The sequence below is a fragment of the Pelodiscus sinensis genome, chromosome 11 (genome assembly GCF_049634645.1).
Source record: "Pelodiscus sinensis isolate JC-2024 chromosome 11, ASM4963464v1, whole genome shotgun sequence".
NCBI lineage: Eukaryota > Metazoa > Chordata > Testudines > Trionychidae > Pelodiscus > Pelodiscus sinensis.
In genome coordinates, this window is record NC_134721.1 from 39095940 (window position 1) to 39110074 (window position 14135).

Consider the following 14135-nt stretch of genomic DNA (forward strand, 5'->3'; position numbering starts at 1 on the left):
GGGGGATTTTTTCCTTACAAAAATTACATTGTAATTAAATATTTTTACTCTTTTTCACCAAAAATCAGGTTTTGGCAACAAAACAGGCCTTTATCTATACTGAAAATGTTTGTCATGGAAAAGTGCCTTTTGTCAACAAAACTGTGCGAGTGTTTACACTGCAATGTTTTAAATTCAGGCAGGACTACCATGTCTCCAAGGAATACAGGGCATGGAAGTGGACTGGACCTTTAGGTGGATCATGAGTAATAGGGAAAAATGTATATTTAGTCATGATCAGGTTATTTTCTTTGTTTTGTTGTTTGGTTAACTTCTCTGTGCTAATCTATGTGCACCTTCTTCCCGCATTCATTGTATCTAAGCTGCAGCCCAGATAGACTATGTTTCTCTGTGTTTTAATTTGTTTTTTTAGTTGCTCTGTAATACCAAGAAGTCAAATATGCTTTATTGATATATCTTTCGTTTTGTTAATAAAATCACCTTCTTGGAAGGCGATGATTTGATTCTTATGCACTGGGAAGTAGCAGGAGGTCTGTGTGTGTATGCCTAGACTGAGAGGTCAGCTATCAGAGATTGCAGGGTTTTTTTTTCCTTTTCAATATCTCTTGTGGTAAAAGAGCTAGGGGTACTCCTTTGGAAGAAGTACAAGTGATTCTTCTTGGGTTTCAGAAGAAGGCGTTTTTACACTTGATGGTAGCACCCTATCTCTCAGGGCCAGAGAACCTGGGAGCTTGGGGAGTCTTTGTAAGCAGAACCCTATAGAGGCAAGGTATTTTTAAGGTTTCTTGCGGGCCCCCACCTTCTGCACTCAGAGTGCCAGAGTGGGGAACAGCCCTGCTGTTCTGCTGTCAACAGGAGAGCCAAAGATGTGGACACAATTTGGGGTCAGAGCGAGCAAATGTAAATATGCTTTGGTGACTTTTTTGGGGACATCTTCTGTCAACATTAGTTTCCTTGATAAAACTTGGTAGTATGGATATACCCTTAGAAACAGATCTGGGCAGGAACATGTTTCCTTTTGAGAATAAATTGATGCTTTCACTAATTGATTTTCTTGATTTATTTCTCATAATGTAAAATGATCATTGTAGTAATCAGAAATTAATCAATAATCATTAATCACTCTATCCCACATACACCATTTCATAACTGGCATTGTGTAAGGGTGGAATGACAAAGGAAAAGTGGATGCAGGTATTGGGGTTTTTTTTTTTTAATCATACCAGAGTAGCTGAGCCAATGATATGATCTGGTACAGCAAAATCCAACGTTCTTACAACAAATATCTATTTAGAAATGACTGCTCAAGCCATCTTGTTTTTATTTATAAGAAGATAAGAAGTCTCTTGTTAAATGAGCTAATTTTTGTTAAATTAGTTGATATTGAATAGCACGATTAAATCTTTAATTAGTACTAGGACCACAGAACAGACATTTGTGTAATCAGTTAATGAGGGAAGGAAGATTCGTTTAAAAAATGTTAATGTTTCAGTGAGGGATGTAAAAGGTTAACCACTTAACTATACCCAGTAAGCATTACCCTTATTGGTATGCTTACCTGGTAACCAGTTAACTGGCAGATCAGCCCTCCTCCTTCAGCCAGGATATTGAAGGCCCAGCAGGAGCACCCCCCCTTCCTACAGCATGGCTGGCCAGCAGCACCCCTGCCGTGGGGGCCCACTCGCCCTCTACAGTTAACTGGTTAAACAATTAAAATTATATCATTTAACCAGTTAGCTTTTTAAATGGGTGTTTACGTTCCTAGTTTCAATTAGATTCATGCTGTGCTTTCAAATACTAACTAGGCAAAGATACTCTAGGCCATTGCTTCATATGCCCAAATGTAACCTTTACTGGGCTTGATTTCAGTGCATAGCCTAACTCTTCCATCATCTGTAATAGAGAAAGGTAGCCTGATACCCAATTTGGCAGGAGCAATTACCTATTTTTAGGGCTGCATGTGCAGGACCTTCTGCAGTATGTGCACAGAGAGCAAAACTTTAACCGAACTACATTCGGATATAACTCTGCAATATCCTGAGAGTCTGACGCAGGGGACTGACAGAATTGCTGGGTTCCTAGGCAAGGTGGGGGGACTCCACGCTCCTGGAAGGGACACGTCCTCAGCTGGAAGGGGTGGGGCTGGGGACAGCCAGCCCTCACAGCTGCCTCAAGCACACTACACAGTGCTCCAGGAGCAATTTAAAGGGCCCAGGATCCAAGTTTGCCACGTCTCAGAGTAGCTGATAAGTCTGTGTACTGTGCCTGTGTATTTCCAACAGTGAAGTTGTGAGAGTCAACTCTAGACACAGAAGCTTCATTTTTTAATTATATTTCCGTCCCCTTTTGTGAGTGGTTGTCTTGTTTTTCCTTCTAGGAAACAGGCCAGAACTTTAACAACAGCAGCAACAACAGCTCCAGTCCATCTCAACTACTTCTCTATTCTCCAATGGGCAATTACTGTTATCTAAAAGACTGTTTGTGAGGGTGCATCGGGGAGCCCCGACCCTGCACCCTCATCTGCAGCCAGATTTGACTCTCCACCAGCCAGTAGAGGAGAAAGTTGTATTGCTTCTCAGAGATATAGTGCAGCACAGCCCCGATGTTGACATAAGAGCCAGTGCACTGGCCAGGTAAGTTAGATGGGGGGGGAGGGAGGCCTGATTGATTCGCACTGCTATTGTAGTGTGCCGATCTCTAGAAGTTAATAAGAAATTAACGTTTATAATTTTAATTCATAATATTAATTATGAAGAAATCTAAACTTTAGAATTTTATCCAGTGAGAAGGCATTTACGATAAATTTTCTGGGAGGCACCTCACACCTCCCCTGTATCCCCTTCAAACCTCCCCTGGGGAGGCGCACCTCAGGGTATGTCTACACTACGGCACAAATTTGAACTAACTTAATATGAATTAGTTAATTCAAACTAAGCTAATTCGAACTAGTGCATCTAGACCTAAAAACTAATTCGAATTAGCGTTTTGCTAATTCGAACTAGCATGTCCACATTGAGTGGACTGTGAACCGGGGTTAAGGATGGCTGGAAGCAATGCTGGCAGGGCATCAGATTAGGACTTAGAGCGTGGTGCTGCTGTTTCAGGCTAGCTGAGGGCTGAGCTTAAAGGGACCTGACCCCCACCCCGGACAGACAGTTCTCAGGGGTTCCCGCTTGCTTTTCTAACTCGATTAGGGACAGCAAACCAGTCCTGGCTTGGAGTGCCCTGAGTGCCCACACTCGGCACATCACAGCACTCGGCCATCAGCCCGGCTGCACTTGCCGCAGGCTGCCATTTGGGGGGGATCAATCGGGGGGCTGCAGGAGAGCTTCCACCCCGAGGAGCCCGCAGAGCCACCCCAGTCCTCCCCATCGGGGGCTCGTACCCCATTCCTCCCTCACCTCCTTCCACTTACTCCTCCCTAGCCCCCCTTCCTGATGTACAAAATAAAGGACACGTGTGTTCAAAAATAGAAATTCTCTTTATTGAACAAAACTCGGGGAGACTGGGAAAAGGAGGTGGGAGAGGGGAGGGCAACTAAAATGATCAGAGGTTTGGAACAGGTCACATATGAAGAGAGGCTAAAGAGACTGGGACTTCTCAGCTTAGAAAAGAGGAGACTGAGGGGGGATATGATAGAGGTCTATAAAAGCATGAGTGGTGTGGAGAGGGTGCATAAAGAAAAGTTCTTTAGTTCCCATAATAGAAGGACTAGAGGACACCAAATGAAATGAATGGGTAGCAGGCTTCAAACTAATAAGCGAAAGTTCTTCTTCACAAAGCAAATAGTCAACCTGTGGAACTCCTTGCTGCAGGAGGCTGTGAAGGCTAGAACTAGAACAGAGTTTAAAGAGAAGTGAAGAAAGTCATGGAGGTTGGGTCCATGGAGTGCTATTAGCCAGGGGGTAGAAATGGTGTCCCTGGTCTCTGTTTGTGGAAGGCTGGAGATGGATGGCACGAGACAAATGGCTTGGTCACTGTCGTCGGTCCATCCCCTCCAGGGTCCCTAGGGTTGGCCGCTGTCGGCAGACAGGCTACTGGGTTGGATGGACCTTTGGTCTGACCCAGTATGGCCATTCTAAGCTCAGGGTCGGGGGTCTCACTGGACCACCTTGATTTTCATGCATACCTGCTCCTGGGTGGCCAGGCTGGCAGCTATCCTGGCCTAGACGGCCACTTTCCTGTGCCTAGTGCTGAGGTCGTGGATGAAGTCCACGATGTCTGCACTAGACCAGGTGGGCGCCTGCCTCTTGCAGACCTGGGCAGGCTCCCGGGAGCCGCCAGCCTGATCCTGGGAAGAGGCGGAGGGCTGGGTGGCAGCAGGTGGCTGGCTCGAGCCGTGCCAGGTGCAGGGTCTGCTGGCTGGGTGCTGGCAGGCTTGCACCTGGCATGGGCACCGTAGCCAGACCGTGCCCCTTTAAGGGTTCCGGGAGGGGGGCAGAAGAGTTTCCCTGGTGGTGCCCAGAATGGCCACCAGGGAAAGCTGGGGAGGGCTAGCCTCCCACTAGTTCGAATTAAGTGACTACACAGCCCTTAATTCGAACTACTTAAGTCGAACTAGGCATTAGTCCTTGTAGAATGAGGTTTACCTAGTTCGAATTAAGCGCTCTGCTAGTTCGAATTAATTTCTTACTAGAGGTTTGTATGTGTAGTGCCTATCAAAGTTAATTCGAACTAACGTCTGTTAGTTCAAATTAACTTTGTAGTGTAGACATACCCTCACTGGTTAAGAACCTCTGCCCTAAAGAGCAAAACCTCTTAGTTAGCCACATCCCAGGTCAGGGTAGTACAAGCTTCACCACATTGCCTCTGCACGTGCAGTGACTCTGAACTAAAGGGCTCACCTGTAGTGGGATAGCAGGCAGATAACCCCTTTTATTCTGGAAGACAAATGAGTACTTGGCTTCTGCTGGGATTGCTAAAAAGCATGCCAAATGGGACAACTGCTCGTGTTGTGGACACTACTCCAGTAGAAACTGGATTGAAACAACTGTCTAATTTACCTAGGTCAAGCAGCCTACAACTTTCAGTCATTATAAACTGGGTTTGAATTATAGGTTCCGTAGGTTCCATATCCTATTGCTAAAGCTGTAGGTGTGTAGTAGAGAAATGATGGAGTCTACAATTTCCATAGTAAAAATATCGATGACTTTAGACAATGTGGGATTTTTTCCATGAGGTGGGTGGCATATGCCACCATTCTTTAAAACATGTAACAGCAAATCTTTAGGAAGATTCAGTCCATGTTTCTAATTGAGACATAACCTAAGAAGAAGCCCTTCCTAAAGTGTCCCGCCCTAATTGTACATTGGGCCCACTGCATACTGGGACAGGATTTTAGAAATTAACTTGTGTGGATATAAACAAATTTTAAAAAGCAGATTAATACAATAAGTATCCTTGGGTACCCTGCTGATCCCATCATCTTGGGATTTTCTCTTTTTCCAAGGTTTGTAGACTTGTCCCTGTTTTGTCCAGTCCAGCCTACAGCTTGCTAAGCCAGTTTTCAGGATGTTTAGAAATACATGATACCACGTCCTAATGTTACTTTTTGCTCCAAAAAACAACCATGGAAACTTTGCCTATGGGATGGTGGCAGGGGTTAGCCACAATGATATGCTACCAAGTCAGTAGTTCTATGAGCTACAGACAAGATCCAATCCTGGTCTTAATTGGTGACATTTGGAGTTTGTCCATAGCGTTTCCTAACGCCCTTAAAATTCTAAATGTCTTGGTAGTCAGCTGGAAGGCCCTTGAATAACTAGCTATGGTCTTTATCTATGGAGTTAGCATGGATCACAGATTTGCACACTGAAAATGATCAGTAGATTGATGAAAAAGGGTTAAATGAGTGATTACTGACTATGCAGTGTTGGTCCCAGGATATTAGAGATACAAGGTAGATGAGTTAATATATTTTATTGGCCCAGCTCCTGTTGTATTTGACCTTAGTACTTTGTCTTGAAAGAAAAACATCTGACTTGCAGAGTATAAATAAGAATTCATAATGTTTTGATGGGTGGGTAATGTTTACCCTCAGTGTTGGGGAAAGTGAAGGGGGAACAAAGTACAGGCAGTCCCCGAGTTACGCGGATCCGACTTACATCGGATCCGCACTTACGAACAGGGCTTTTCTCGCCCCGGAACTCGCGGGCAGCGGGACCACCCAGACGCGCAGTGGTCCCGCCACTGCGTCCTCCGGGGCGAGAAAAGCTGCTCCTGGTGTCCCTGGTCTGCTCGGGGTGTCCCTGGTCTGCTGGGAGGGTCCCGAGCAGATCAGGGACACCCCGAGCAGACCAGGGACACCCGGAGCAAAGCCTTGGAGGTGTGGGACCCCGCCACCTCTGCGGCTTTGCTCCGGGTCTCCCTGGTCTGCGGGGGGGGCGCAGCTATTGCACGCGCCCCCCCCCCCCCCAGCAGACCAGGCTTTTGTTGTGGACGCCTGGGGTAGAGCAGCTGGGGTGCTGCCGGGTTGGTCCTGGGGGGACCTACCCGGCAGCACCCCAGCTGTTCTGTCCCAGGCTCCAGATTCAGCTGCTGATGAAACTGATCAGTGGCTGATTCCAGGAAGCTGGGGGCAGAGCATCTCTGCCTCGGGCTTCCTGTAGTCAGCCCCTGGTCAGTTTCAGCAGCAGCAGCTGAATCTGGAGCCAGTTCAGAGTTACGTACAAATTCAACTTAAGAACAAACCTATAGTCCCTATCTTGTACGTAACCCAGGGACTGCCTGTAGAATTCAAGTTTGAGGACCCAAGAGAATGGCTTATAAGATCCTTACCCTTTTTGGGAACTTGAGGGCTTTTTTGTATGCTTTGAAGAGGAATACTGTATTCGCTAGCTTGGTATTTTACAAAAAGTCCCTCTCAAATGGGTAATCCGAGAAACCCACAATTTGTAATAAAGTAAAACAGCCTGCAGTGGCGGGCGGGTGGTCGGGGGTGGAATTATTCCCTATCTGACTATTGCAGTCTCTCCCTGACCAGCCTGCTCTTGGGCAGGTCCCACAGCCTGGTCCAGTGGCCCAGCAACGGCCACAGTGGACCAGCCCTGTCCCCAGCCCCAGTCCTGGCTGTCATTTGGAAAGTTTTGGCAATGCAGAGTGAGACAAAAATGAGTTGTTCAGGGAGGGCAAGGAGTCAACTTTCCAGCATGCAACTAATGTTAGTTCTGTCCTTTAATTTCTGCACCTTTTTCAGAAATCCCATGAACCCACGTAACCCTTTTCACTCGGCCATCTCTGACAGAATCATGGGCCTGTCCAGCCCTGCACTTCCACCATATGCATCCTGTGCTTGAGCTTCCATTCATTGCAGAGCCTTAAAACGGAATCAGTGGGGAATAAGAGGATTCTTGGAGGGCAGGTTACTGTGGGACACAGCGAGAACAAATTAAAGCAGGGTCTCAACCTCCCGGCTTGTGGACCATCTATGGGGCGGAGCACATTCTCAATCAGGCCTGGGCAGCCCATGGGTGTGTGTTCAAACCTGCCCGCTAAACCCTGCCCTTTCCCACCACATCTCTACCCTCTCCTCCCCACGGTACCCTGACCCCCCTCCCCCAGGCTGTCTACACTATGCAGGAACTCTGCACTCTTGCTCACAGGGTTTCTCGAGAGGCCCCATCCCCATGGTGGGACACCTTCCCATCACAAGCAGCACTATGGAGGCTGGGTCAGGGACACACACATAGCAGTGCCGCACACGGCCATGTCCGCACTCCTAGGGCAGCATCCGCTCCCAGCCAAGCGTGATGAGGGTCCTCTGCCTTGTCACACTTGGCTAGGAGCAGATGTTGCCCTGGGAGTGTGGGCATGACCGTGTGCTGTGTGTGTCCCTGACCCCAGCCAGGGGAGCCTGCCAGGAGAGGGAGAAAGTGGAGGGGATCCCAGTAGCGCCCTCCCCGGCAAGTGGCATCTGCTGCTCTCACACACCTCCCACAAAATCTTCCCCCCCCTCTCCTCCAGTGGCCAGGGATAGAAGTCCTCTCCCTGTGGGATGCCACCACTGCCAGACCTGGCATGTACATAGCCCGGAGGGAAGCTGAGCCTCCCTGTCGCCCCCCTCCTGCCCACTGGCTTCCAGCCTGGCTGGCACCTTCCCATGCCAGCTTGTCCCCGGGATGTGGGGGTAGCGAGACTCCCCCATGGGATGTCTGTTCCCCTGTCAGAAAGTGCCTGCTGCCTAGGCCACAGATGGTCTTGCTCAAAGCACTTTGCCTTTGTCTGAACTGAGACCTTTCGGTGTCAGCTCACACAATGGGGTTCATGCAGAATGTCTCCTGGGATGACTGGCCTTCTCGCTTTTCTTCACAGCTGAACCAGCTCTGAATGAGGTGCATCCACCACCTCCTGTGCCATTCTCCTGACCCCATGAGACCCTCAGGTGCTGGTGACCCAATAAGACCTGTAGCAGGAGTACGTTGCCTTCCTACGTGCCCGGCAGTGGTCCCTGGAGTGGCAGGACCACACACTGGATGCAGACCTGGAGCTGTGCTTTGCCACCTGGCAGAAGCTGTTGCAGCAGGCCCAGAGCATGTGTATGGCTTTCACCACTGCTGTCGGCTGCCTGGTGGCCATCACTGAATGGTCCACCGGCCACCATCCCTCTCCTGCTCCAGTTCCTGCCCCAGCTCCTGCTCCTGGCCCTGCACCAACCCTGGCCCCTCTAGTTTCTCCCCCAAACCCTGCCGTTGGCTGCCGAGGGCCCTGCACATGAGGCCGTGGGACCTCCCAAGGCAGCCACCAGTCCCAGCCCCATCCCTGAGCCCCTCCTCCTCTTTCCACTTCCCTCCTCCCATTTTCTTTCCATAGTTATATTTACCCCCATTTTTAAAAGTTTATTGTTCAAAAACAAAGTCTTGTTTGTTGTGTCTGCAGGGGAGGAAAGGGTGGGAGAGGAACAGCACACTGGGGCACTGTGAGTCCCCTTGTGGGGAAACCCAGGGGAGAGTGTCACAGGTGTCCTTGTCTGAAACTCTCCCTCAGGGCCTCCCTGATGCACACAGCCCCCTGATGGGCTTGCCAGATGGCAGCTGTGTGCAGCTGCTCAAAGACCCTGGCCAACTGATTGGCAGGAATGTCTCGCCCTTATTGCACATGTTGTGCAGGACACTGCAGGCCACCACCACGTGAGAGATGCTCTGCTCACTGAGGTCCAGGTGGGCAAGGAGACAATGGAACCTTCTTTTAAGATGGCTGAGGGCACCCTCCACAACTATACAGGCCCTTCTGAGCCTGCCGTTGAAATGTTCCTTGCTTTGGTCAAGGTGCCCAGTGGAGGGCTTCAGCTACCAGGGGAGCAGAGGGTAGGCTGCGTCCCCCATGATACACATCGGCATGTCCACTCCTCCAACCCTGATGGTATGGCCAAGGGAAAAAATACCAAATTGCATCTTCAGGAAGAGTCTGGAGTTGCAGAATATGCAGGCGTCATGCAACCTTCCCCGACCACCCAACGTTAATGTTGATGAGCCAGTCTCCGTGGTCCACAAGGGCTTGCAGGACCATAGAAAAGTACCCCTTCTGGTTGATGTAATTGGAGGGCTGGTGGTCGGGGGCCTGGATGGGTATATGGGTGCCATCAATGACCCCCCCCCCCCCACAGTTGAAGTCCATGGTGGCAAAGCTGGCCACAATTGGTCCATGTCACCCAGGATGATGATCCCGAACAACAGGATGGTGTTGATGGCCCTCACCACCTGTAGAAGGAGACAAACAGGGAACCCCAAATTCCAGGGTTCTCAGGAGTCCCCCAAGACCAACACCCCTTTCCACACACCAGGACCAGCCTCTTCTTATCCCATCTTCCAGCAGGGCTTTGTGAAGGCGGGACTGAAAAGCCTTCCAGAGAGGGAGCTTCTACCACCCCGCTTCCCTGGGAAACCCCATTCCAGTAGTTTATCACCTCCTTGGACAATAGCACGAGAGAGTTATACCTACATAAGCATGGCCTGTACGGTCGATCTCCCCACGCCAAACTGGTTCTTGACGGAGTAGTAACTCTCTGATGCGATGAGCTTCCACAGTGCGATGGCAATGCACTTCTGGAGTGGGATGGTGGGTCGCATATGGGTGTCCCATCACCGGAGGGTAGAGAAGAGCCACTGCTAGTCATCCCTCCGCTCCATGAAGATGCGGTCCCACCAGTCAGGACTAGTGTCCCAGCACCAGAAGCGGTGGTGCACAGTGTGCAGGGGGGAGGGAGAGGCTGTGCGGAATGAGCAGCATGTGGAGAGAGGAGGTGCACTGCAGGAGCGGGTCCTGTTCCTGCAGAGCCACGAGAGCAGCCTGCAGCAACTGCACCAGGAGGTATGGCAGCAAGTCCAAGAGCTGGCAACTGCTTTCCAGAAGCTCCAACTCTATGGCTCGAGTACTGTGGTGTCCACCAGGGCCACCAGAGCAGGCAATGAGAAAAGTTTCTGTCCCTCAAGGAGGTAGGCAAAGGTGGAGAGCCTGAGACACAACTGTATGGGGGAGCCCTTTTAAGCACGAGTTTCAGATAGACTCAGGCACCAGCTCCAGGAAGTGACTGCTATCCTGATTCTCTGCCCCAAGTGCTTCTGGAGGGCTTTTAACATTGAGGCTCCAATCAGTGTAGACGTGCTATTTTGAAACAGCTCAGTACTGTTGTGATGGGCTTTTGTAACATGGACGTGCTCTTTTGAAATAAGCTATTTCAGAGTTTTTATTCCAAAATTGCTTATTTTGAAATAGGCATGTAATGTAGATGTGCTAACTGTGACCAAGGGATACAGCATAACCCCCTTACATCCTGATGGGCTTTCTGGGAACAGAATTAAAATTGTAATACTGAACTGCCTCATGCAATGGAAAAATATAAAATTGAGAGTTTATTAATTCCTACAGGCTGTTCAAAAAGGGGAGGGGGGAGTCAATCACTTTATGGAATCCTATAGAATGGTTTTAGAAAATCATGTTAAGTTATTGTCTATTGAATTGTTAAAGTAATCTCTTACAGAGCCGTTCTGGTTCAATCCCTATCGAATTCCATTGGCATTTCAAAAAACTGTAGAAAGGATATGACTGTCAAGCCGTTAGTACAGTAATCTCTAGTCAATCTTGCTATATTTTTACAAAGCTTTGTTTAATCTATTTCCCAAAGGGGTGTAGAGTGCAGATTTCCTTCTAGAGCTTCAGACCAGCCCTAATAGCTATTAAATGGTTACAGTTTAAATGTGGTTGTTTTTCCCCTAATTTGACTTTGCTTTTTTGTTTAAATGCACTGCAGCGTTTTTGAGGCACCCATTTCAAAATGTTGCATATCCCGCAGTTTGTACAAAATACAACATGTATTTCTCTCCCCAGCTTTGTTCTGTCTTGTTCTTGTAGAGTGAGTTTGTATTCCTGAAGTATGAGGAAGTAAAACATCACTAAATTGGCCTAATTGCTATTTCTGTTGCAGTGCTCCTTCCATGCTCCAAACTCTGAGAATAACTTTTAAGCTTCTAAATAAGGGGCAACTGCACACTTATAAATTAAAACACCTGGGCATATCTATAAGAATGTAGCTAGAGTAAAACCGGATGTGTAATCACTACAAAATATCTCCGCTGAACATAAAATCTGGGTAACCCTGATTCCCAGTCAACAAATGTCTTTTAACATAAGAAATGTGTATGGCCCCTATTCTTCAAACACAAATCTAACTAGTTTACACCTTTGGAAAAATGGGAATGTTTGAGTACAAGGGAACTATTCAGAGTTAAACTTTAACTAGAAACAGGGTTATTTTTAATGACGTGTGACAGAAGGTAATGAGCAGTCTTTCCCCTTATACAGTAAATACCTTTTGTAAATCTAAAGCTTTTCCAAAAGCCCTCTAATGTTTGCATTTAGATCACTACTGTACATAAAGGATTTATATTTATATGTATGGTGTTAGAAGGCCCCACTTTTTGAGTGTTGATACCTAGGCTTGGTCTGCATTACAGAGATTGATGTAAGGCAGATTGCATTGACCTAACTCTGTAAGCCCTGGTCTGCGCTAGGAAGTTATTTCAAAATAATTCTCCTTATTTCAAATACCAAGCGGAGCATCCACACTCTCAAAGCTGTTATTTCGAAATAAGGGGCTGGTTATTTCAAAATAACTTCTGCTTTCCACAAGGAATAACGCTTATTTCAAAATAGTTATTTTGAAATATCAGTAGTGTGGACTCTCCACTGCTATAATTTTGAAATAATTACTCCCCACAATCAAAGTAATTACTTCCCAGTGCTTCCTGGGGCTCTAAGTGGAGGTAGTGTGTCCACATTAAGGGAACCTGTCTCGGACTAATTTCAAGGCTTCCCTGTAGTGTGGACATGCTATTTGAAAATAGTTATTTCAGAAGTTATTTCAAAATAAGTTACTTTGAAATAATTTCCTAGTGTAGACATGCCTTAAGTGTCCACACCACAACATTGCCCCTGTCAATGTAAGTCACCCATGACACTGACCTAATGACTCCACTTCTGTGAGAGGTGTAGCACTTACGTTGATGTAGTTAGGGTGACACAGTGTCTGTGTAGACCACAAGTGGTCCTCAGGTTGGATGTGATTCACTAGGGTTAGCCCTTGGCAGGCTGCCAGACACTTTATTTACCTGGGCATCCACAGGTACAGCAGTTGCTGTTGTCCATTGTTCACTGTTCCCAACCAATGGGAGCTGCAGGACTAGGACTAAAATATAGGTTTCTCTTCTTGTGTTTTGCTACTACAGCATATTTGACTAAGTGCTTCCTTTTGGCTTGACACACATCTGTGACATATAACAGACACAGGATGGACTTAGATATTTGGTACATTCCCAATGGAATGGCAGAATATGATGGAATTCGCTATCCACAGTTGTGATCTGGATCAAAGGAGTAAAAAAGAATGTCATTTGGAAATTAGTTTGTTTATCTCAGACAAACCTTACAAATCACACATGTGAAGGACATGCAATAGCAGGATTTATGGTTATTGTGGCTAAAAACTGTTAAAATTAATCTTAAAAAAATTGGCATGGTTTAAATTTAAAAAAATCGCAATGCAGAGTAGCATTCAATTAGAGAAAGTGGGTCAAATTTTGCCTAATTTACACCTTTAAGTTCTTCCCTGAATAAGAGCTGCAGGATCAGGGTTTTAATTTATTATTCATTTCAAAGTTCAGCTGACTGAGATATATTAACATATTTGCTCTTTCAGACTGTAACTGTAAACTTCTCTGATAAAATTAAATGTTACACACAATGTCCCTGTTTGAGGGCGTCCCTGAACACAGACACTCTACTCTGTTCTGCTCTTCTTCCCTGATACTTCCCTGTAGTTCACTATGGCTACATCTACACTATGGGTTTTGCTGGAAGAGGCAATGCAAATGAAGTGTTGATTAGCATTTTCTCGTGCTTAATTTGTATAATCTCTTCTGATCAGTTTTTGCGCAAGGGGTTTTTGTGCATAAACAAGCAGTGTGGACGTTTCCTTTTCGCACAAGAAAAACCCCTTTTTGTGCAAGATCCGTATGCCTCTTGCAAAAACATTGCATGTTTTTGCGCAAAAATGGATTGGAAGAGATTATGCAAATGAAGCATGAGAAAATCCTAATCAGCGCTTCATTTGCATTGCCTCTTCCGGCAAAACCCGTAGTGTAGACGTAACCTATTTGTCCGTATTCATACCCCATATGAAAGCCAACTAAGGCAGGTCATTTTAAAGTCACATAATGTATTATGTCCTGTTATTTCTGCACTCAAGAGTAAATCAACACTGTTATAAATACCTTATAAAATGCAGAGTAAGAACTCACTGAACTTATATACTGGATCTGTTATAGGATCAGATTTGCGTGAACCACAGTGGTAAAAAAAGATGCTGCATCACAAGTGGTAAAATCCATTAAGAGCAAAATGATGGAGAAAACTTGTAAAAGGACATACAGTATATGATAAAATACCTACACTGAAAGAGTATAATAGATTTGAAAAGTATGAATAAAAACTAGCTTCCTTATACAGCCATTGTTTTTAATGACAATGTCACTGCATTTGTTTCAGCAATATTGGCCAACATAAGTTTCAAATTGTGATTTTTAGGCAAGTTCTAAATGAGCTCTCACTGACATCTAATAAGCCAAGTCAGGAGGGTAGTGGTG

General features: G+C 46.6%; 1 long non-coding RNA gene across 1 annotated transcript in view; it reads left to right on the top strand.

Moving 5' to 3' along the window:
- The first annotated feature begins 1857 nt into the window (after positions 1-1857).
- Positions 1858-14135, top strand: part of LOC142830997 (uncharacterized) — a 55003-nt gene continuing 42725 nt past the window's right edge. Inside the window, exons 1-2 of the long non-coding RNA XR_012906582.1 lie at positions 1858-2087; positions 2378-2633. This is a non-coding gene — a long non-coding RNA (uncharacterized LOC142830997). The remainder of the gene's footprint in view (positions 2088-2377; positions 2634-14135) is intronic.